Source organism: Equus quagga, chromosome 7 (genome assembly GCF_021613505.1).
Source record: "Equus quagga isolate Etosha38 chromosome 7, UCLA_HA_Equagga_1.0, whole genome shotgun sequence".
In the NCBI taxonomy this organism is placed as follows: Eukaryota; Metazoa; Chordata; class Mammalia; order Perissodactyla; family Equidae; genus Equus; species Equus quagga.
Genome location: NC_060273.1, coordinates 124,909,041 through 124,935,276, shown reverse-complemented (window position 1 = coordinate 124,935,276; position 26,236 = coordinate 124,909,041). Strand labels below are relative to the sequence as shown.

General features: G+C 35.3%; 1 protein-coding gene across 10 annotated transcripts in view; it reads left to right on the top strand.

The window, feature by feature from the left end:
* XRCC4 (X-ray repair cross complementing 4) overlaps positions 1 to 26,236 on the top strand; it is a 287,532-nt gene that overhangs the window by 100,729 nt on the left and 160,567 nt on the right. The window lies entirely within an intron of this gene.

Below are 26,236 nucleotides of genomic sequence, written 5' to 3'. Positions count from 1 at the left end.
CTGCAGCTCGAAGTTGGCGCCTTTAACATTGGGACCTTATCTAGTTAGAGCTATGGGTAGGGCAGTGGAGCAGGGTGATCTAGAATGCTTTAGATTATCCTGAATTTGAGGCCTTCTCTCACTATTCAGAAAAAAGATTGCAATAGGGTGAGCTGGGAGAGAAGACGAGAAGGGAGATGGCAGTTTAGTTTAAAGTGAGCCATACCCAATCCCTCAGATCAAGTACCCAGCAGGTTTTCAAACCCTTGGATTATTTTCTAGAGTTTTATAGAGGCAGGAACCCCTGGACTCATCTTATACTTAGATGGTTCTGACGTAAGCCCAATGTTCTCAAAATAAATGTTTGATTTATTTATTCAGCAAGTATGTTTTAAGCATCTATTATGTACCAGGAACTTTTCTATGCAGTAGGGGGGAAAACACAAAAATGTCTGCTTCCATGGAGTTTCAATTCTAGTCAGGGAAACAGACAATAAGAAGATGAATAAATTAAATATAAAGTATGTTAGGTAGTGATAAGTGCTAAAGAGAAAAATAAACCAGGGGAGGATGATAGAAAATGTCAGGGTGGGAATAGGGATGAGGATTGTGATTGTGGTCCAGGGCACCACAAAAGGCCTCAATGAGAAAGTGACAAGTCTGTCTGTGGGAAGAGCCGGCCAGGCAGAAAAAGCAGTTGAGTACAAAGGCCCTGGTTTGGCAGATTGCCCAATGTGTTCAAGCCATACCATGGAGGGTAGTATGGATAAAGTGGAGACATGAGGATTAGGAGATAAGGTCAGAGAGAGGCAGATCATGTGTAGGGCCCTATAGGCCATTGTAAGGATTTCAACTTTTACTTTGAGTTGTATTGAAAACTGTTGGAGGGTTTTATGTGGGTTTTTTTTTTTTTTTTGAGGAAGATTAGCCCTGAGTTAACATCTGCTGTTAATCCTCCTCTTTTTGCTGAGGAACACTGGCCCTGAGCTAACATCCATGTCCATCTTCCTCTACTTTATACGTGGGACACCTACCACAGCATGGCTTGCCAAGTGGTGCCATGTCCACACCCGGAATCCAAGTGGCGAACCCCGGGCTGCTGAAGTGGCATGTGCAAACTTAACTGCTGTGCCACCAGGCCGGCCCCTGTTGGAGGCTTTTAAATAGTCAGGTGACATGGTCTAACTTAAGTTTTAACAGGATTAATCTGGTGGTTGTGTTGAGAATAGAGTACAGGGTGATAAGTGCAGAAGAAGATATAAGAAATGGAAAGGGAGTGCAACCATGAGTGAAGGACGAGAGTAGCTTAGGCGAGAGTGATAGCAGTGAGGGTGATAAACAGTGGGCAGATGTTAGATGTGTTTAGAGGAGCAGGACTTGCTGATGAGGTAGGTGTGGGTCATCAGAGACAGACAGATGTGAAGAATGGTAAGTTTTTGGACTGAACTACTGACGGCATGCACTTGACTTAACGGAGTTGGACTGGACTGCAAAAGAAGGTTGGGAACTCAGTTTTAGAAAGATTAATTCTGAGGTTTTGAATAGGGAGTTGGATATACAGATTTGGAGTTTTGGGGAGGACTTCCTGCTGAAGGCATCAGTAAAGATGATATTTAAAGCTGACTGAGATATCAGGGGAGTTAGAGAAGTCAGGAAAGAGCAGTGGTCCCAGAATTCCATCCTCGTATGCTTGAATGTGTAGAGTCAGGAAGATGAGGAGAGCAGCAAGAACACGGAGAGGGAGCCTCCAGGAACTAGCAGGCGAATACTGTGAGTGGGGTATCCTGGAAGGCAAGTCAAGAAAGTATTTCAAGGAGGAGACAGTGATCGGCTGAGTTGAAGGCTGCAAATTGGGTTAGGAAGATGAGGCTTGAGGCTTCACTGATGGATTTAACAACACGAATGTTATTGTGGGGGTCTTAAAACATTTTCAGTGGAATGATGGGGAATGGAAGAGAATAAGAGGTTCAAAAAGAATGAGAGGAGAGAATTGGAAAAGAGATGGCAAGTCTGAGCAAGGCTTTTAACAAGTTCACTGTAAAGAAAAGAGAAGACCTGGGGCAGCAGCTGGAGAGGGGAGAATGGCGTCAAGAGGGTTTTTTTCCCAGATGAGAGAAATGATATTGCATACTGATCAGTTTGCATACTGATGGGAGTAAATAAGGAGAGAGGGGAAAAAAAATGTCCAGGCAGTAGACGGAGGTAAGAATTGCTGGAATACTGTCTCTGAGTAGGTAAGAGAAGACCCATTTAAAATGAAATCATCTTTAATAGTAAAATGTAATCCAAAGCTCACAAAGAGAATGTGTTCTTTTCCTAATTTAAATTTTCAGAATCTTTATTAAATACAATGGCCTTTGATTTTGTTCCTTATTCAGAGTAACTCACCAGCCTTTGAAGTAGACAAAAATTATTGGTGAAGAGAAAATACGTGGTTAATATGGCTGTATGAGAATGGGGTTCTTTGTGTGTTCATTCTCTTTTAAGCAAAGCTTTAAGCTATAATTGTACTATTTTAGATTTGGCAGAATTTCTCTTCTCTTCAAAAAATTTTTGGTTCATTGCATATTTTTTCTATATTTTACATGGCATGTTTTCTTTAACTTATATCTAGTTCGCTACATATTTGATGCATAGGTCTCTCATTCTAATTCTTTTTTTTGCATTTAACTTGCTTTTTGCAAGTTTTTTATGTCAAGAATTAAGAGCATTTTTATTAGAAGTTTTAACTTTCCTTCTGCTTCAGTAAGAAATATTCAGAAAACTGATTTGCTAAAAAGAAAAAAATGAACCTCAGCTCTAAAATGCTTAATATTGAATTAAGACCTAGATTCCATAAATCTGAGGAAAAATATTGTTAAACAACTAAATGAGCCTCCTTGTAATGTACCAGATTCCATAATTCATTCTTTTACAAAGACAAAATATATTCTTAGTCCAAGAGATCTTTTTTTTTTTTAATCACAGATTTGTCTTTTGTTATTTTATATCTTATTACTATGTGATTGGGGCAGAGTGCTGAGAATTTCTTCCTGAGCTTATTTTGTCTTGAACTTTATTTGCCAATAAATTACTTATTATTAGAGTACAAGTAAATATGTGAATTGATTTTAGATACTGCAGGTTCATGATTGCATGCCCTACAATAAAAACAAGAGGAAAAGAAATCGATGGAGTTTAATACATTTCCTCTACCTTTCAGAAAGCCATTTCTTTAAATGGCTAACTGTATAACTTGGTAGTAATTGTTATTATGTAAATGTATTTTCATCAATTATTAAAGTCACCATATTTCCTCATGAGTTGTTCACATTATTACCCCATTCCTGCATGATAAAGGAGGTTTTAGTGAGACTGAGATCATTTAGTGATTCCACAATATTCATTCAAGGAAAAGGTCTGTTTATTTTTATGCATATATCCAGAAGTAGGGTAGGGATGTTATAGTTTGAAGGAAACTGATAGGTAACATTTTTATGAATAAGCAATCTTTTTTATTATGTTTTTTCTCCAAAGTCTTACATTTCCTCCCTATCATTAGGCTTGTTAAAGAAATAACTAATGATAAGTAGTCAAATCAAATGAACTACATCACGCTTATGTGTACCACACCATATAATATGAAAAACCTTTAAAATATTCATTGAGTTTATTAGCCAAAAGGAGATCTTAGAAGTATTCTGAAACTTGAACATCATAGTCTGTACCACCCAACAGCTACATTTTATATTTTTCTTTAGCAAGATTTACTTGTTCTATGTCTGAACTTCCAGAATTTCTAAATAGGTAGCAATGGTATTACAGATTTTATTTCCTACACTGTAACTGCATACTAAGACCCTAGAGATAGAGTTCATAGATATTTCACTTTGTTTCAGATTAAGATTATGACAGATAAACTAGTTGCTGACGTCTCCATTTATAGCTCAACTTCTAGATTACAAAGGAGGGCGAGTCAATTTTACTCTCATCTTGTCTGTATTAACACCTTGCTGCTTTAAGGATTTCCTGGCTAGTCTGGACTCCTTCTACCTCCAGAGTCTTGTTTTTGTTTTGGAAACTTGTTCGGTTTTTACAGATATTGTAAAACAACCTTCTCTACAGGAAACCCTCTGTTTCTTTGAATAGAAATCAGGGTAAGACCTGATGTCCGTGACTATGGAGACACTTCAAGTTGAATTAAGTCCACTGAGTAACAGAACCTTACCAAAATATACAGATATATAAGCATAATTAGTATAGCATCTGAGTGCCAAAATTTCCATCAGGGCATCCAAATGGCCTTTCGTTTGCCCCAACAATATCTGATATAACCTGAAAAATAATTCATGGTTCTGCCGTTTTTTATACGCTTTCATGACCATTTTGATACTGTAGTAACAGAACTATATGTGAAAACAATTTTTAAATGTATATGAATATTCTAAAAATTTTAGCCATTATTACAAATTTTTCTTAGTCTTATGTTTCAAAATGTGTATGAATATTTATTGGAAAAATTGGATTTCTTTCATAGAAATAGGATCTTTCTGGTGAAGCATTTCAAAAGCTTATGCTTAATTGGCTCCTAATTAGCCATCACAAGAGGAATTATTTTAATGCCTCAGTATTTATTATTTTTAAATTATTTTAATAAATAATTAATATTTTAAAAATTATAATTATTTCTGTAATAGAAATTGACAGTATTTCTTACCATTAGAGACCAATTAAATCAGAAGTACAGATAAAAATAGACTCTTTCTTGAATGTTTTACCCTTCTTAGCTTCATGTTAAAGGTGCACAACCACTCAAAACAAAGAAAATAAGCTTCCTTTCCACTTTTCTGCATAATTATTAGCCTGAGATTTAGCACACTAGTTTAATTAGTCCTGCTTCTTAACCAACAGGAAAGTCCCTGTATAACTGCTATCAGTAATTTAGGCTTCTGCTTACTTGGTGGGCTTCCTGAAAGGAAGTGTGATTATAGAATAGCCTTTTTGAAAGTAAATGAATGGCTATGTCCAACAGTTGATGAATACTGATATAGTAGCTTTTAAAAATAGAACAGAATCCAAAATTTCGAAGTATCAAAGAGCTTGTTGCTTCGAACAGTGAATGTCTACTCACAGAGGGGATAACAACATGTACTGCCAAAGAGATTACTCAGAAATTCAGCTTTAGAATCACAGATTATGCCCTTCATCTTATCCAACTTTTTATCATAGGCACATTTATTTATAAATTCTAAATAAAAGCTTGATTTAGTAAAACCTATCACAAAGCTAGAAAACATTTTGGGTGTATTTCCTAGCGATTGTAGGCTTTTATATGGTAGCAGTGTTGCTGAGGAATGACTGTACTTCAGAAATCTAGATCTCATACAGTTCCAGATCTTCTAGTTCAAGCCCAACATTTTTCAGAAGAGGAAACAGAGGCCTAGAAAGGTTAGGTATGTTACCGTTGGTCACATAGGAAAAAGAACGAGAAAACATGTGCCTTTTATAAAAATAAAATAGCCGCATTTGCACATCTCTTTTTGAGATATTGTAAAAACCCATAGAATCTCCTAACACTAAGGAAATCACCGTTGATGCAATAGAATAATGAGAACAGTTTTTCTCCTAAAAAGAGGAGAGATCCTGTTTGTATGTAAATTCTCCGGAAAGACAGTCTACATCATCAGATTAAACAAACAAGACTTAATGATATCTGGGTTATGGAGAAAATTCCAGAATGCACATATTTCTATTGAAGTCATCCGTCTGTAAATGTTTTTTACTGAGATATAATCGACATAAAACATAGTGTAAGTTTAAGGTGTACAACATGTTGATTTGATATATTTATTTACTGCAACATGGCATTAGCTAACACCTCTATCAATCACATATTTATCATTTCTTTTTTGTGGTGAGGACACTTAAGATCTAGTCTCTTAGCGACTTTGAAGTTTATAATATGGTATCGTTGACTATAATCACTATCCTGTGCGTTAGATCTCAGGACTTATTTATCTACTAGTTGCAAGTTTGTATCTTTAAATTACATCTCCCCAGTTCCTGTGCCCCCACGGTAACCATCATTCTACTCTCCATTTTTATGAGTTTGGCTTTTTTAGATTTCACATATAAGTGATATATAGTATTTGTCTTTGTCTGTCTGACTTATCTCACTCTCTCTGTATATTAATTGCTTCAGATTTTGGCTTAGTATTTATTTACCTGAGAACTCTCAAATATACCAAAGGTTGTTGGCAAATCTATGTTAATATCTCTATACCTCCCTATTAAAATATTACCTTGATATGACCTCCTAGGCAACTATTACTACATCTTTCTATGTTCTTGGAGAGACAAAAAAGAAATTCTGTTAAGAATATTTGCCTCTGGCTGTGGATGAATGAGAAGGTTGGCAAATCCTCTCCCTAAAAAGCAACTATCGGGGCCAGACTGCTGGTGTAGTGGTTAAGTCTGTGCACTCCACTTCAGTGGCCCGGGGTTCGCTGGTTCAGATCCTGGGTGCGGACCTACACACAGTTTATGAAGCCATGCTGTGGCAGGGGTCCAACATATAAAATAGAGGAAGATGGGCACAGATATTAGTTCAGGGCCAATCTTCCTTAGCACAAGAGGAGAATTGGTGGTGGATGTTAACTCAGGGCTAATCTTCCTCACACACACACACACACACACACACACACACACGCAAACAAAAGTGACTATAAATCTAAAATTGACAAAAAAGAATCAAACATTTTAGTGCCCTGGAAATTGGCAAAAGGCAAACAACAACATGAGAAATGTTTATGCTTGAAAAGTTGCTGAAATTCAGGTAAGAACTGGGAGTTTGTGGACTTCTTGCTTAGGGCTGCCCCCATTGCTGTCTTCCTACCCCCATTCCCTGAGCTTGATCAGTGTGGAAGTTCTGTCAGGACCTGAGAGGTCATGAGTACTGGCAACTGTTATGCCTGGACCAAAGAGGGCTTAACAATTAGCAGTAGGAAGTGATACCCACATCCAGCAATGTTGTTGGTGTAAATAAGTAATGACCTTGGCAGCAGTTAAGAGGGTTGGGCGAATGGATCTACTAACTTGGGATTAGCCTGCTGTGTGGCTACATTTGTACCATCTTGCTCCAAGCATCTGTGACTAGAATTTTATAGATTATGGTGACTTGACATAAACAGTCGTCTACATATTATTTCAGCAGGTAATACATGTGTGAGAAAAAATTATGCAGTCACTTATTTAACTTAAACAATTTTTTCTGCATAATTTCTCAATCTTTAATATGCTAATGTGCACAGTTATGAAGGGTGGAATGGACTATGAAACATTTCTCAAAATTGTAAGACCGTAGGAACTTTTTCAATGGACGTTATTATTCCGTGCAACCCAGTGAGAAATCCTGCTTTAGATCCTCTCGACTTGTTTATGAATGAGATGAGAAAAGGGGAAGTATCTAAAGGAAATAAGTATTTCCCCAGAACAGTCTCTCTGTGTCCTTGGACATGTACTAGGACATGTAGAGGACATGTACTACATATGCGGAGAGGATTGTATAATCAAGGATATATATTCTCAAAGTGTAGCAAGAACGCATGAGAATAATATTAAACCTCAGAACATGAGTTGACTTGAAGGAATTCTGAGGATGGTTTAAAAAATGATAGTGTTGCCATTGTTGTAGTAAGAGGAATGATCTGAGAATGGACTTAGACAAATGTTGGTTGATATAATTCATGTTAATAGTTGACGGAAACATTGCATAAAGGCTATTTAATTTGGTTCATTCCATCTCAAAGTGAATTCTTAACCTCTGGTTCTTAAAGAGTGGTTATTGGGGGGATCTTTGAGCCCTTTGGAATGATATGTAAAATGATATGTATATCTGGATATATTAGTTTGCTAGGGCTGCTTTACCAAATTACCTCAAACTGAGTGGCTTCAACAGCAGAACTACACCGTCTGTAGGGCTGGAGGCTAGAAGTCTGAAGTTAAGATATCAGTAGGGTTGGTTCCTTCTGAGGGCCGTGAGGGAAAGATCTATCCCAGCCCTTTCTTCTTGGCTTGTTGATGTCCATCTTCTCCCTACATCTCTTCACATCATCTTCCCTCTATGTGTTTCTGTGTCCAAATTTCCTCCTTTTATAAGGACACACCCATCGTTATTGGATTAGGGCCCACAAAAATAACCTCATTATTTGATTACCTCTGTACATACTCTTGTCTCCAGATAAGGTCACATTCTTAGGTACTGATGATTAGGACTTCAAAATATCTTTTTTGAGAGGTACAATTCAACCCATAACAATGTAAATATACATTTTTCTGGAGTAAGGGTCCAAATTTTTATTCTATTTCCAATGAGGACCATGTTCCAAAAAGATTCAGAATCATTGACCTGGGAGAATGGTGTTTAAACCAGAAAAGATAGAGTAAGACTTGTTAAAAGGAAACTGAAGCTTAGACTAAATGAGAAGATGAGATGAGAAGTGAAAGCATTCGAGCAGAAGCTGAATCACCGTCCGTCGGTGCATCGGACTAGGGGTTTATCTCCAGCTGCACTGTTCAGTAAAGTAGCCACTCGCTCCCTGAGACTGTTGAACAGGGGAAATGTGGCTGGTCCCAATTGAAATGTGCTGTAAGTATAGACTGCAGATTGGATTTCAAAAATTTAGTGTGAAAAAAGAATGTGGTACGTCTCTAATAAATTTTTATCATTATTAAATCTTGAAATAATTATTTTGGATATTTTTAGTTAAATTAAATATATTATTAATATTAACTTCAATTGTTTCTTTTTTATTTTTTAAAATGGCTAATAGGAAATTTAAAATTCCGTGTGACTTGCATTATGTTCCTGTTTGACACACTGATCTTGGTGTTCTGAAAAATTCCATCTCAGGCTGATTCTGTGGTTCTATAATAGCTTTATATTATTGTGAAAAAGAAGTCAAATTGTACTACCAAGTCTTTATGAAGCTGTTAGTGTAAGGTCATGAGATCTTTAGGTGGGTGTAGATGATTGTGGTTGTAACTGAGTATTTACACCTAAGAAATGCAAAAGGTGTTGCATTGGTTTTTGAATTCATTGTAGTAAAACAGACTTATGAAAGCCTGGATCGTTTATCAATTTGTCCTAATAAAATGAAACTGAACATTTTCACTGGCTCTGTAAAAACTGCAAATCGTGACCCACTTGAGACTAAAGGTGGTGTAACACAGCAAGAACCTTTAAATCAGCTGGATGTCTGTAATGTAGCGTGTAGGATTCTTGACTCTCTGTGATTGTGACAGGGATCTCTGCTACAAACAGCACATCTGGTTCCTTGAGCCATTTCATCAACATCACCTATAAGCCATATTTAAGATCAAAAGGAGAGAGGAGGTTACCAGTGATGAGGTTCTGGACTGTTGCCAGCCCACCAGCATTGACATGATGCTTGCTGCAACTTAGCTTTGAGGGCCTGGGGATGTGTGAAGGATGGATATCAGCAGGCCTGCTAAGCAGAGTCTGAGTGTGTGAGGTAGTGAAAGAGAACAGTTACAAGTAGGTACACGGAAGAAAGACTCAAAGTGAGATTCTCAGGGCCAAATGCAAACTTCGTGGTAAAACTCAGGAATGCTGAGAAACAGTAACTGCAGACGTATACCTAGTGAGCCTCAGGTTTTGGGGGCAGAGCGGAAGGTTATAATTTGAGGGATGACTGAACAAAAAGAACTTAGGGTGCTGCTGGCCATGCTCCTTTTCAAGCACAGTCGTTAGCCATATTAACAGCTATATTGTTATAACAATATGACAGCTCTATTGTTTTTAACTTGAATGAATACCTTGGACTAAATCAGAGGTTATAAGCTGGTGATCTTGGTATGATCTAGGTCACATACTTCGTTTTTCCTTTGGTGACATCAGTGTTTCAAATAATAAGTCTGAATGCATTTAAACAGGACATAGGTTCCCTGGTTTTCTGGAGTCCTCAACACTCCCTTTTATCTTAGATCTGGCTCGTTTCACTCCTTGATGTCACTTGCATGATTTCTAGAATTATTTAAGTTGGTGACCCCTGGAAGATGATGGTCATTCCTACAATGATGGCTAGTACAACTAAACTAGTTCTTCTAATACTAATTCTGCTACTGCGATCATAAGTGACTACTACTACTGCCTCTCCTCCTCCTCTCCTCCTCCTCCTTCTCTTTTTTACTATTACTGTTATTGTTCTGTTATAGTTCTGTTACCATTTTTACTAGTAACATCATCGCCACCACCACAACTACCAGACTCATAGTTATTTTAAGTACTTATGTGGGTGCCAGAGTCTACTCTGGGTTTCTTAGATGCATTATTTCATTTATATCTAACAACAATCCTACAAAGTGTGTTCTATTATTATTACCATTTTACAGCTGAGAGAACTGAAGCACAGAGAAATTAGAAAACTCGCCCCGGGTAACACAACTAGTAAGTTACAGAGCTGGAGTTCTAACCCAGGCAGTATCACCACGGAGCTCATCTCTGAGAGCCCTTCCTGTGCTAAAGTTAAACACTCTAATTTATTAAAATCTTAGAGTTCTATGAGTATGATTTTGTATTTTGAATTCAAGTATCTTTGATGCCTTCAATTTTATAAAATAGTTTGTCACCTGAAAGAGGAAGGGTGGAATATATGGCCTCCGTTTCTTCTTACTTAATGGAGCAGGCACATATTCAACTAGGGAAAAATATAGCTTGGTGACATTAAAGTACCATTAAGATGAATGGGAATGTTCATATCTCTGTTGGAGGTTCTGTCATGAGTTGATGGCAAAGCAAATAAGGCAGGAGAACAATGATTTATACTGAGTCCTTGATTAAAAGGCTTGGGTAAAGAGATGCTAAATAAACAGTAAGCAATACTACCAAATATCCATATAGACATTTAAAAAATATAGACATACTTTTAAATATAGACTTATACTATATGCTATTTATAAATTATTTGGTGGATATAAATTTAGAATTGTCATATCTTTCTGGTGAGTTGCCTTCTTCTGATCATTGTGAAATGGCTCTCATTATGTCTAGCAATGCCTCTTTCCTTAAACTTCTCCTTGTCTGGTAGTAGTATAGTTATACCAACTTTTCTTTTCCTTGATGTTTATGTGGTTTAATTTTTTCATCTTTTTCCATTCTTTTCCTTTCAACCTTCATATATTTAAAATCTTTTATTAGCAATGTGCAGGTGTTTTTTAAATCCAGCCTGATGATCTTTCTCTTTTAATTGGAGTGTTTACTCCATTTATAGTTCATGTAGCTACTTATATATTTAGATTTAGATCTATTAAAGATACTATTTGTTTTTATTTTCATGATTCCAACTTTCTCTTTTTATTAACTTGGTTATGCATTCTTATATTTTTGTTTTAGTGGTTACCCTAGAGACAGCAACATACATCTGTGACCTGTTGCAGTCTAGTAGAAATTTAATTTTCCTACTTCCTAGACAACACTGGAACTTGAGGACACGTTAACTCCACTTAACTCCATCACCTTTTTGCATTATTGTAACGTTATTTAAATTTGCCGTATGTTTTAGATTTCATAAAGCATTATTATTGTAGTTTTGAAAAGTCAATATTCATTTATGTTTATTCACATCTTTACCTTTTACTTTGTTCTTTATTCCTTTTTGCAATATGTGTTTTTTGTTCAGTGTTACTTTTCTTCAACCTGGAGAATCCCTTTAATATTTCTTTTCACGTACCTCAGCTTTTGTCAAATTCTCTACGTTTTGGTTTTTGTGAAAGCCTTGAGCTTTGAAGGCAATTTTTACTGGTATAGATTTCTTGGTTGACAGTTGTTTTCTTTCAGTGCTCTGAAGATGCCACTTCATTGTCTTCTGTCTTCTTTTGTTCCTATCAAGGAGTCAGCTCTTAATCATGTTGCTGCTTCTATGAAGTTAATGTCTTTTTATTCTTACTCATTTTATCCTATGGCTTTCCTGTTTAGTAGCTTTTCTCTAATGTACCTAATTGTGGTTTTCTTTGTGTTTATCCTACTGGAGATTCATAGAGCTTCTTGAATTGGTGGCTTGATATCTTTTGTCTATTTTAGAAAGTTATTGGCCAGTAGTTTTTCAAATATCAATTCTATCCTGTTCTTTCTCTTCTCTCTTTCTAGGAATCCAATTACACTTATATTAGACTTTTCCATGTTAGAGTTTTCACCATGTATGACATTTCTTATGTTACTTTCTGTAATTTCAATCCCATTAGCTTTCTGTGCTCCAGCCTAAATATTTCCAACTGATCCACTTTGTTTATTAAAATTCTCAATCTCTGTTAATTTGTTCTTTACTTATTTCCCTTTTATATCATTATTAGATGTGTGTTTTATTCCACTATGAAGACATGTTTCTGTCCATTAGATTGTTAGCTGCCTGAAAGTGGTGATCTCTTATAGCACATAGTTCATTCAGTGTCTTGCAACTAAAAGGAACGCAATAATTTTTTAAAAATAATTTAATCAGTGAATATAATTTGTGTGTATGCCTCGTATTGTTTTACTGATGGAAGATGTATGTAATGTACTTCAAAAGTGTTTTTACCCTATTTATGACATATTTCAAAATATATAAAAGTGCCCAAACTAGTATTGAGCATGTTGTAATCATATACTAAATGGGGCTGTAGTAAACTGTTCATATATTTAGGAAATAGTTGTCTTTAATTATCTACATGGTTTTCCCTGGTTAACACTGGTCAGTGGCATGTATTTTCAAGTTTGTTGTCTAAAGATAGTCGTTAGCTTGTTTTCTAGTTAGTATGATTTCAACTGCAAGTAACAAAGACTCAGTTATGGCTAACAATAAGGAGTTTATTATCTCACATAGCAAATTTGAACAAAAAGAATTTCTATAGTTAAAGGAGATGAAAGACTTGTACTCTGAAAACTATAAGACATGATGAAAGAAATTGAAGACAACACAAGTAAATGGAAAGATATACTGTGCTCATGGATTGGAAAAATTAATATTGTTAAAATGTCCATACTATCCAAAGCAATCTACAGATTCACTGTAATCGCTATCAAAATACCAATGGCATTTTTCACGGAACTAGAACACATAATCCTAAAATTTGTATGGAACCACAAAAGACCCCAAATAGTGAAAGCAATGTTGAGAAAGAAGGACAAAGCTGGAAGTATCATGGTCTCTGATTTCAAACTATACTACAAAACTAGAGTAATCAAAACTGCATGGTGCTGGCACAAAAACAGACACACAGATCAGTGGAACAGAATAGAGAGCCAAGAAATAAACCTACACTTCCATGGTCAATTAATCTATAACAGAAGAGGCAAGAATATACAATGAGGAAAAGACAGTCTCTTCAATAAATGGTGCTGAGGAAACTAGACAGCTACATGCAAAAGAATGAAACTGTACCACTTTCTCACACCATATACAAAAATAAACTAACACATTAAAGACTTAAATATAAGACCTGAAACCATAAAACTCCTAGAAGAAAACATAGGCAGTAAGCTCTTTGACATCAGTCTGAGCAATACTTTTTTTGGATCTGTCTCCTCAAAGTTAACAAAAGCAAAAATAAACCGATGGGACTACATCAAACTAAAAAGCTTTTGCACAGTGAAAGACACCATCAACAAAATGAAAAGACAACCTACTGAATGGGAGAAGATATTTGCAAATGACATATCCAGTAAGGGGTTACTTTCCAAAAAAAATAGCTCATATAACTCAATATCAAAAAAACACAAATAATCTGATTAAAAAATGGGTAAAGGACCCAAATAGACATTTTTCCAAAAAAGACGTACAGCTGGCCAACAGATGCATGAAAAGATCCTCAGCATCACTAATCATCAGGGAAATGCAAATCAAAACCACCAGGAGATATCACCTCACACCTGTCAGAATGGCTATTATCAAAAAGACAACATATAACAAGTGTTGACAAGGATATGGAGAAAAGAGAACCCTCATGCACTGTTGATGGGAAAATAAACTGGTGCAGCTACTATAGAAATTATCAAAAAATTAAAAATCAAGCTACACAATGCATATTTCTGGGCGTTTATCTGAAGAAAGTGAAAACACTATTTGAAACGATACATGCACCCCTATGTTCATTGCAGCATTATTTACAATAGCCAAGATACGGAAGCAACCTAAGTGTCCATCAATAGATGAATGGATAAAGAAGATGTGGTGTATATATATATCTGTGTGTGTGTGTGTGAATGAAATGAAATATTATTCAGCCATAAAAAAGAATGAAGTCTTGCCAATTGAAACAACATGGATGGACCTAGAGGATATTATGCTAAGTGAAATAAGTCAGAGAAAGACAAATACTATATAATTTTGCTTATATGTGGAATCTAAAAAGCAAAACAAATGAACAAACAAAACAAAAGAGAAATAAGCTCATACATACAAAGAACAAACCAGTGGCTGCCAGAGAGGAAGTGGTGGGGAGTTGGGTGAAACAGGTGAAGGGGATTAAGAGGTACAAACTTCCAGTTATAAAATAAATAAGACACAGGATGTAATGTACAGCATAGGGAATATAGTCAATAAAATCGCACTAAACTTGTATGGTGACATATGGTTACTAGATTTGTCATGGTGATCATTTCATATTGTATATGAATGTTGAATTGCTATGTTGTACACCTGACACTAATATAACATTGTATGTCAACTATACTTTAATTAAAAATAAAAGAATTTCCATGGTTGGATAATTCAGTATCTCTACAATGTCATCAAGAATTCAGCTTCTTTTATGTTTCTACTCTATTCTCTTCAGGTTTTTTCTCTCATGCAGAAAAATGCAAGATGGCTGCCATTGCTTCAGCATTGTGTCTATCATATGTTTGTAAAGATTTACTCACAGGCTTTCTAAAGAATTGCCACAAACCCTTTCCTGAAACCAACACTTGTAAGGCAGATGGCATACTTTCAGTGATTAGCTTAATTAGTCAAGACTTCATCCCCAAGGCTCATCTGTTGAAAGTGAATAAATTGGGTCTCTGTAATCAAGAAAGAAGGAGATGTGGAATGGCTGTTGGCTAGACTTGGAAAAAAGGAAAACTAAGAGTCGTGTCCTTAGAAGGTTCTATTTTCTGTGCCACTGTCAGAAATCCTTCATGCTTGGTAGTGTAGATTGGTCAGGGAGTTTCCTAGGAAAGAAACCAGGTATCTATATTTTACAACTGTGCATTTTGCTATATTTAAAGTTCTTTATTTAATCTCAGTTCTATGATAATTGAAGTAATATATAACAATTTTTATAATGAAGTATGTCTACTTGTTCATAATTTCGAATGTATGTGGTAGACTAAACTTTGATTTCCTATTGGATTTCTCACTGTGACACTACTTTTAGATGTGCCATCTTGATTATAAATTACTTGAAAGCAAAAACCATGTACTTTTGTGCATCCAAATTTTCTTTCTGAAGTAGGACTTCCATAAATGTCCTAAAGAGGCAAAATTAATCTCTAATCTAAGCCAACATTTGAAAGGGAATGAGTATTTTCAAGAATTACTACAATAAATATACCAGTGCTCAGTTGCTGAAAAATTTGATTCTACATTTAGGATTCTAGAAGTTGCCCAATTATTAATGAGCATCCATTCACATTCTAGGTTTCACTGTTTTCAAAAACACTGTTTTGAAAGATTTTGTTGTTGTTTTCTTTTTTTTCATTTGTAGCACGTACACCTTGGTGGTAAACTTCCTTCGTTAAAAGAAAAAAATTCACCTATAATGTTCAGAACTGGGGTGAAGTGTACTGGATGCTGATTTTTAAGTACAAACTTTCTTCACCAGTTTTGCTATATTCTCTCCCGTAAGGCCCTTTATGATATCCTGCTTTCCTTTTACATTAAACATTTAGAGTCTCCTTTCTTGATTAATCTGCAGTTAGATGCAACACTCTTTACCATCCCTATATTAGCAAAATGGGATCTATGTGGGTCAATATTGGCCAAATATTGGCAATTTCATGTGTTTTGACCTAATATTTACAGTTACCTTGGTGCAGAGATACAAGGACCAGCTTGATTTAGAGAGAATTTGTCCAATGCAAATTAGCACCATAACTGAATTCCACCAAAAGGTAATTAAAATCAACAGGAACGACTGCAGAATTTAAACACTGTAGTTTATCCTTTTCACCTCTCTTGCTGTAATGCTCCACTGTTTATTATTGGAGGTGAGTCTTATGCTATTGGGAGGGAACTGGGAATGGTGTTGCAATATGAATGGGAACTTTTAAAAAGTTCTCTGTGTGAGCTGGCATTGAGATATGAGGTTTTGTCATGCACCGTGATACTCTCGAGCATTTTGATGGCAAATGTCAGAATGACTACAAGATTCATTAACTGAGTATACAAGTCAGCCTGCACTCTCTTCAGTCTATCACCTTGCTGACCCCATGATTCTTAAAACTCCTGGGGCCAGTAGTGGTGACAGTGGTGATGGGGTATAAGGGGTGAATCGATTATTGTTAACTCAAAAGACCAATGATGGATTCTGACAAAGATGCTATATGCCCTCCTTTGACTGCATTTCCAATGGTTTTTATTTGGGGAAAAAAGGTTAAAATTGAATACTAACAGGAAGATATATTTGAACTAGAGAAATATCTTCTAAGAAATTATCATTCCATTAAAACTATATTCCAGGAGACAAATTTTAAAATATTTTTTGCTAAAAATGAGTTTTATGACCAAGTAAGTTTGGAAAATACTGAGTTAATAAAAACTAAACACGTTTCTTTACTTTTGAAATTGTTCAGTCTTCAATATGGTAATTAGTATGCATTTTCAGTCATATTAAATGAGCAATACAGCATGCACCATTTTCCACAGTTCAACATTTTCATTATTGGAAAGTTAATGTATTTCCAGCAGAATGTGAGATTATTGAAAATTAAAGTGCTTAACAATATTTGATATACATACTTTACTTTTTAATTTGCCCGTGTATACTGGAATTAATTTCATTGATATTAAATTAGTCTTTAATAAACAATGTTTACTGAAACGAGGCTCCCTTACATTGCTCTGGTCATTTATCTTTTCTTTATTTACTTTTATTGTAGAGGTATTTGTAGCATACTTGATTTGGAAGTGTAAAATTATGAAGTTAGGTAATATTATATTTTAAAACAAAATTTTTAATAGTATCAATTTTTGAGAGATTTAAAAGAGAATAAATGGGTTTAGTTTCCCTGACAAAACTCCTGCCTTATTAAAACATCTTGCCTTATTAAAAAACATGAATTTCAAAGGCTAATTAATGTGACTTTCCTTTTGAAAACCCTGAAGGTTTCTTTTCATAATTTTTCAACTGCAGATCAGTCCTTCACAGGAGCTCTTTCTCTACTATATTACGGTGTAGCTTTCCAAAGTGAAATAAAATTAGACTTTGCTACCATTGGAATCAGGATTCACGTGAATAATATCTTTAAGACATTATGTGTGCAAAGTGTTATATACTTGCTGTAATTTCCATTACAAAGGAGATCAGGAATAATGAATCGTTTCTTTTTAAAATGTAATTGCTTTTTAAGTGACAACTTTTCTTTTACACTTTATTTTTTAAACCCGAAGATAAACAAAACAAACAAAAAATAGCATCTGATGATTATATGGAGAACCTTCCATAGACGTGCTGACAGTTGAAAAGCCTTTATTTTCAAAGCCAAGTTCTTGTAGCTCATGTTACAAAGAGTGTGATTGGCAGCTCAGTCACTTGGTAACTCAGACTAAGAAGTGTGTTGTTTTAAAAACATAGAATGAAGGTGCCACCACTTTATTAGCATCTTTCAATTGCTTCACTTTGTGCTTATTTAGGAAGAAAAAATTAAAAACAAAAAATTAAATACTTTAAGAACTAATCTGTGTTCTCTCTTAGGAAAATTTGACATCTCTTGAATCACTAGCTCTTTGTAATTCTGAAGAGGAACATTTACCCTCTTGTAAGATTTCCTTTTCTCCTAGGTTTGCTCATGTATTGTTCTACATGCTTGTTTAAATATCAAATAAATTGTAACAAACCACATATTTTAGTTGGTACTGCATTCTAATCCTACTTCTGTATTTGAGTGTCAGCATCATGAAAATAAAATTCGCGTCCGTGAGGAGAGGCAGCATAGCCTGTTTTAATGGAAAAGATTTAGACTGTGAGCCAAGAGCTCATGTCTAATCTTCCTTTTATTATTGTGGATAGGGATACCTGTCCCTTACCTCTATGTCAGGCAGAGTTTCTGGAAGCCATATATTAATAATAATGTGAAAGTATATGCACTCTGTAGAGCACACAGACGGGTATTATTCTTATCAATGTTATTCTTTTAAGTAGGAATTTATGGATTCTGAAGAACGTTTAGATACAGTTTCCTTTGTTTCCCATATTCTTTGTTCTCTGTGTTCTAAAAGGTAGTTGAGTTGATTTAGTGTTATTCTTGCATCTCCTAGCACAGTACCTTACACACAGTAGGGTTTTTAACATACATTTATTAAGTAGTGAATGAATCCTTTGCAATATAGTTGAATATATTTGAGATAAACACAAATAAATGCAGTTTAAATTGGATTATTATTTTTAATTCATTTTACCTGCCATTTGTTTAAAATACCATTAGTAAAATATTGACAAATTTGGACTTTTTTGGTTACTAACTGGTATAAAATGGAGACTGTCTCAGAGTTTATTTTACCATCGTCATATTGCTAAACAAAGCCCTGCGGTTATGATTTTATTTGGTCTAATTTCCTACCTATTTCAGAAGGATAAAGTATGGTTTATACTAGTTGTTTTTCTCTAAGCGTCATAACACTTATTTAAACATTGTGTTATATCCAAATTAGCCTAAAAGACTCCATTCATTCTTTGTTCTTTGGCTGGTGTGCCACTTACAGATTCATTGACTATGATTGATTATAAAATGCCTGTGAGACCCACTTACATGGATTCGTCATTTGTTAAAGTTTAAATGAGTCACAATTCCCTCTGCTATTGGACTTTACAACGTGTAATAAGGTGTTTTTAATGACTTTCCCTGCAAAATACACTCCTTTCATCTGCAAGTCAGTCTGGTTTAAATCTCTATTTCGTTGGACACTACCCCAAAGAAAAGTTTTATCCCTCATTATTCTTTGTTTTCCATGAAACTGTATCCTAAAATATTTTAAAAGTCAGAGTGCAAAGTAATTATTTCTCCATAAAATATTTTCAGAAAACCAAACAGTTACAATATTCTACATTAGCCTTTTCACCAAAATCACCTTTTAAATTGTCTGCATTCCTGATAAATTTTAAAATGCACAACAGAGGCCACCAATATACTTAGTTATGTACTTGCCTGATTGTGAGCTCCTTAAGAGATAAAACCATTGTTTACTCCTCTTAGCTTCCCAGCATCAGCACAGTGCTTTGTACTTAGTGAGTAGCCAACTTTTTTTGTCGAATTGAATTGTTTAATACTTCCATAAAAGATCTGTGAGAAGTCTTACTAGGGAGCGCTCCCCCAAGGTCTTTAGTAGAACTCTTGCGTAAAGCCAAAACATCAAGAGCAGGAGCTGAGCTGTCACATAATTCTCAGGTGGCTGGGTAGAAGATCAGGCATTAAAGCATTAGGCGTTAAAGCCTCTGAACCTACTTGTCCACGTTGGGATTGAGAACTGAATATGCGGAGTTTTATCCAAATCTGTCTACATAACCACTACCCCCTTTCAAAACAATATCTAAATTAGGATGCTTAGGATTATTGTAATCAAATCTTGATTCCACGACCTTGCTCTTGAACAATGTTGTTGAACCTTGTAAGTTTCTGATCAAAAAGAGTAATGGGAAAGTGAACTAACATTGATTTTACGGGACATATGTGGGGTACGGTGCTAGGTGCTGTACGTAATTTATCTCATTTCATCTTGACCACAATCAATATCAGGCCTCATAGCTCTCAATTCAAGAGAGGTTAGGTAATTTGTCCAAGGTTATACAACTAGTAAGAGAAACAGCTAAAATTTGAACTCACTTGTGGCTGATAACAAAGCCCCTGCTATTTCATTACCCACTCTGTTATTCAGGCTCTTTTACTATCAGTTAATAACTAGATTTGGTTGTAAAACAAATCTTAACTATTTTATATTAGTGAACTGACAAGATTTAATGTAAAGAATATTGAAGTTAAAAAGCTATTTTGTCATTTTGCTATACTGGAAAATAAATAGTTATTGAGACATTACTTAAAATTTAATTGGATGTATAGAAAGGACCAATCTGTAAAGAACCTTTCCTAGTTTAATAAGTCTGATGTCAATATAAATCCTACTTATTTCTCTAACTTTGGCTTGGATAACCACATGTTCCTGTGTCTGTGCAGTAGGCGAATGGAAGTACCTAATTGCTTCTGATTTTCCCTGGAAATGAATCCAGAGAAAGTCTAAGAGCCTCCTCTACTCTTCCTCATCCTTAGGCATTCTAGAGGAGGTTACTGTTGTTAATCATCAGCTACATCACCTTTGAAGCATTAATTTAGTATAATGTAAGTTGAACTTATGCTTACTGATTGCCTCATTAGGGAGAACCCATTTTTCTCCAGAAAAGGACAGATCTCTCCTGAATTTACGTATTATCCAGAAACCTTTACTTCCCAGAAGTTCTATTTTAAAAAAATTCTAGTTAACGATAATTACCAAGTGATTCACAACACGATTATGTACAGCACTATGGAACTCTAGTGTGCAGTTGTGGTTCTACCAATACCTTAGCTCTCTGATCGAGGCATTCTTTCCCAACTTCTCTGCATCTCATTTTGCTTATCTGTAAAATTTAAGGAGAAAATTACATAATCTTTGAGGTTCAATCAGCTCTAAATTTACAGTTTTTCAGTGCATTTAAAGTCTACTGTTTGTTCTATAATGAGGTCAGGGAAAACACAATGTACCAGGAAGTAGCTGTGATGCCCTTGGGTGGGAGTATTCCTAAGTTTTCCTCTACCTATTGCCATACCAATAATTCTGAAAGGAATTATATGGGTGGCCCACTGCTGAAGTCACAGCTTTATGTTCCTTCATCTGATTTTTGAGACATGCTAAAGTATTTGATAATCCTGCCCATCAGAAAGTATAATCCAAAAATGTTATCGAGGAAAAACTTAGAAGGGTTATAAAATTGATCAGGCTGAGCTTGAACATTTCTTCTATGTTACCAGGAGAATGTATGGTTCACTTTATTTGTATTGTTAAGCAGTGGAGGACACTGTATTAAAGGAGACTTCTATAGGTTTAAATTTAAGCCTCTTTAAATATATATATTTATATATGTTATATGTTAATAATATATTATTAAATTTCTGCAATTTAATACAGTACCTGTCACATACTCAATAAAAATTAGCTGATGCTAGCATTAATATTAATATTAATATTGGTGGTGATGATAAAAAGTACCACTGTTAAGTGAAATAAAATATTACTATTTTATTTAAAATTTCAAAAAATATTTAAAGTAAACATGCTAATAATGTTCATTCTAGTAATTCAAATATTTTAAAAATGTTCCTAGAATTTAATCGTAGTAAAATTTGATAATAAATTTGTGAACAGATGTAGTGATAGTCTTCAGAAAACGAGATCTTGTCTCTTGAACAAATACTTTTGATTTTGGAAAAAAATCTGCCAGGCTTCAGAAAATGTGAGTTGTTAGGATAAACAATGAGCCTTCATACCCCTGGGTGCTTTCAAAACTGGACAAAGCTGCTGTGCTCTGATCATTCTTTTAGTGCTTTTTTGGGTCAGTAGATGTTATTAAGCTCACACAGCTCTTTCCTGAGCATGTTCTCTAATGTGCAGCCTGATTTTAAATAGCACAAAAATAAACATTAAAGAATGAGTAGAAAAAACAAAATAATAAATACTAAATAGACACAAAGTGTTCATCTCTGGGTATATATATCTGAGCAAAGAGAAAAAAATTGTATTTGCCTAAGTGATTTTGTCAATATTGAAATTTGATTTTTCCATGAATCAATTTATTTTTCATAAAAGAAGAAAGCTTAGATCATACCTTTTAGCTATATGGTTCTCAGCTTCATCAGTAATTTAAAAAATGTAAACCATTTTCTCAAGACACGTAAAAGTCTTTAAGGTACAGAATTTTCGAAGTATAAGGAACCAGACACAATAATGTTAACTTTTCCTTTCAAAAATGGTTAGTTGCTAGGACACCACGAATAGGAGTTAATGATTCCAAATTTCAGGCAGCTCTTAAGCGGGCTCAGATCTCTTTAGAATAGATGTTTAATTCCTCTTCACACTGCTGTGCCCTTAATAATTAAATGCCTAATGATTCTGTTCTCACAGAATTTTAAATTTTGTTGGGGAGAATAGAAATAATTGAAGGGTAGAAGAAAATAGTGTGTTAGAAAGCATCAAATTAATCCATTTACTCCAGCATTTACTAAATGCCTATTAGGTGTTGGGCCTGATGTCTGGCTCCAGGGATGTCACCTTAAAGAAGATGTGGTCTCAGCCTTTTAGGAGTTCACCCTCTATTTGAGGAAAGAAACATCTAAACAATTAATTACAAAGCAAAGTAACAAGTGTATAATTATAGAAGGTACTCAGTATATGGTAAGTGAGTGAATGATTAATGAATGAATGTTTAAAATGCTGTGTAGAAAGTGCTGTGAAGGTAAAAAGGAAGGAATGACTATGGTTTACATCTATGGTTTACATCCATCTATGGTTTACAGAGTTGGAGATATTTGACCTGTATATCAAAGAGTAAGTCAGAGAGCTTAAGACAGAGCAGGTTGAGAAGGCAGCGCAGAACATTCCAGGTAGAGAAAACAACATATACAAAGGCAGGAAGGTGTTTAAAAAAAAGAGTGAAAGAATAGGGCATCTTCAAGGAAGGGAGACAAGTTGTGTGTGACTGCTCAGTATGTGTGTGTGGTCGAATGGTGAGAAATGAGCTGTGTAGAGAGTCTGAGGGTAATGCAATTACACTGACATTTTAGAAAGATAACTCCAATTAGAATGTGGAGGATGGACCAGAAAGGGGAAACCCAGAAGGCAGAGGTGAATTAAAAGGGTATTGAATTAAAACAAGAGGAAATAGTGTCCTCCGAAATAGAGAATGGAGAGCCTGAGAGCTCTTTGCAGATAGAATTGACAGAATTTGATGATTAATTCCACATGAATGGGAACATTCTGACTTTTAGGTTTCTGTCTTAAACTAGTAGGTAGACAATAAGGCTAGTGTGTAATCATAACTAATGATTTAAAATTTTCACATATTGAATTTGTGCTTTCGGGACCTCAGGTAAAAAAATTCCTGCAAACAGTTGGAGCTCTGTATGCAGAGCTAAGAAAACTTGCACAAGGCCATATTCTGTGCCCTTTTGTGTCGTGATAACTGAGGCTGCGGAAATGGGCAGGATCATCAGGGAGCTGGTACTACTGGATACTGAGAGTTCTGACACATCCTCTGAGGACACTGCTAGCAGGATCAAAGGTTATTTTTGAGGAATTTCTAAGGTAACCCAAACTAAGTAATACAGTCGTGTGAAAACCAACCTTTAGATTTAATTGACATCTGGTGAATGTCCCACAGAACTTTCAAAAAGTGATTCATTCACTGTGTTAAAAATTCAGTAATACAAAGTAAATGAATTAAGAAAATAAACATTCGGGTTGTAAGATTTTTAAGTTAATGCGTTTGTTAAATCATTGCACTCATATTATTTATTTTAAAATCCAAGAAGCACAACATAATTTTACACATATCTGTTGTTTTTGTAGTGAATATAATATACAGGCGAATTAATTCTGTTAAATAAAGTAATACTTCCCTGGTCCCCGTTTACTGATCGTCTTTCTTCTCACCTCAGAGGAAAAGTCTTTCTCTTTCAAAAATTGCCTTATACTCTAAGCTAAGGTTTTCAAAATTTTTTGCTAAGACTCACTAAGAATATATTTCAACTAAGCATGCACATTCATCTGTGTGTGTGTAAAGCCGACACAAACATTTCATGAAACACCACTTACCCTTTTATATCTCATGGACTCTGATATTCTCTAAGATATTTTATTTTTTTAAATGCTGATTACTACCCATTTAATTTATTTTATAACTTACTAGTGGGTCACAAACTGCAGTTTAAAAAACTCTGCTCCAGACATTATTTGACCTTAATCTCTTTCATTGTTTTGCTTCATAGGTTCTCTCACCCTCACTGAGACTCCTCTATGAGACTGCAAACATGGACAATTATCTTTTTTCTTAAAACAAATAAAAAACCTTTCTCTCTTACTCTAATTATTTTTTAAACTATTATTTTGAAAATTTACCTCTAAATTTCAACACCTGCTACTTCAGCCTTCCCATCAATCACCTTGGCCCTTTTCCCTACACTTACTCCCTTAGCAATCCATCCAAGTTCAGTTCCCCTGATAATAGCAAACGCTTATATAACAGTTAATGTGCCAGGCTAAACTGGGATTCAACTCTAGGCATCATAGATAGCTGACTCTTAAGCTAATTTCCGTAATACCACATTGCTGTTTGTATTTTCAACCAAGATACCGCTCTCTCTCTCTCTCTCAATCTTGATATATCATTTCCATTGAAAATCAAACATTTTTAAAGACTCAGATATAATATTGGAATAATAGTCTAGAAGTAGCAGTGGTTGGTAAAAGGTCTGGCTACATGCTTGTCTTACCTCATGGGGTGAGAATGATGTTTTAATGGATATGATGTCATCAAGCTAATTTTACAATGATGAGCAGGTTGAGTTCCAGCAAAAATGAAAATATATTTGGGAGTATATTGGTTTGCTGGGACTGCTATAACAAAATACCACAGACTGGTGGCTTAAACAACAGAAATTTATTTTCTCATACTTCTGGAGGCTGGAAGTCCAAGATCAAGGTGTTGGCACGTTTAGTTTCTCCTGAGCCCTGTCTCTTGGCTTGCAGATGGCTGACTTGCTGCTGTGTTCTCACATGGCCTTTTCTCTGTGTGTGTGCATCCCTGGTGTCTCTCTTGTAAGAACACCAGGGCCCACTCATATAACCTCATTTAGCCTTAATTCCCTCTTTAAAGGCCTTTTCTCCAAGTAAAATCACATTCTGAGGTATACTGGGGGTTAGCACTTTAAAATATGAATTTGAGGGGGACACATTCAGTTCATAACAAGGAATTTGTTGCTATGAAAAAAGGCGGTCTACTATGTATAGTTACCCTGGAAAGGACTGTGGTTCAATTTAATGAGAATGAGAGCTAGCAAAGAGATGTCAGCAGGTAAAATATTGACCCTGCATACTGATCTCAGCAGGATAAAAGAGGCAGTAGATGAGGAAATTGGAAGCACATTTTAATGATGTGGGGGAAGAAAGGGTGACAAATAGATGTGCTAGGTGTGTTGGCCTAATGGCCTCCCTAGATGCAAGCAGAAAGTTAATGTTCAGAGCTCTGCAAAGCTTACATCCTTACTATGTGCCTGTCACTTAGAAAGTCTGAATTAACACAGTGGAGTAAGCAGTGGTGGGGATGTCCCAGATGAAAGTAGGCTTTTATTTATTTATTTTTTTCCTTTTTATCCCCAAAGCCCCCCGGTACATAGTTGTATATTCTTCGTTGTGGGTCCTTCTAGTTGTGGCATGTGGGACGCTGCCTCAGCGTGGTTTGATGAGCAGTGCCATGTCCGCGCCCAGGATTCGAACCAACGAAACACTGGGCCGCCTGCAGCGGAGCGCATGAACTTAACCACTCGGCCACGGGGCCAGCAACGAAAGTAGGCTTTTAGAGTGTATCTTTTTGAGATAATGTATCAAGTTAAAATGTGTTTGGAATTGAAGAGGTGTAACTAATTTAAAAATATTATTTTTCTATAATTATAAAGATTGTACTATTTTATGATGGTGAATATAATAGAAAAATGAATATAACTCTCATCATCATGTACTTGAAATATTAGTGATTTCTTCCTTATTATGGATCACATTTTCCTATTTTACATTTTTAGTTATTTTTTTGTTGTATACTGGGCATTATGATTTCTATGTTGTTGAGAGTCTGGAATCTGTTGTCTTCCTTTAAAGAGCATTGAGTTTTGTTCTGGCAGGCAGTTAATTTACTGGCAGGTAAGCTTGACCCCTTTTTTCCCAAGCTTAATTAGGGTGTGTGTAGACATTTTAGGAGTGTCACCTAAACGCTCAGCATTTTCATTGTG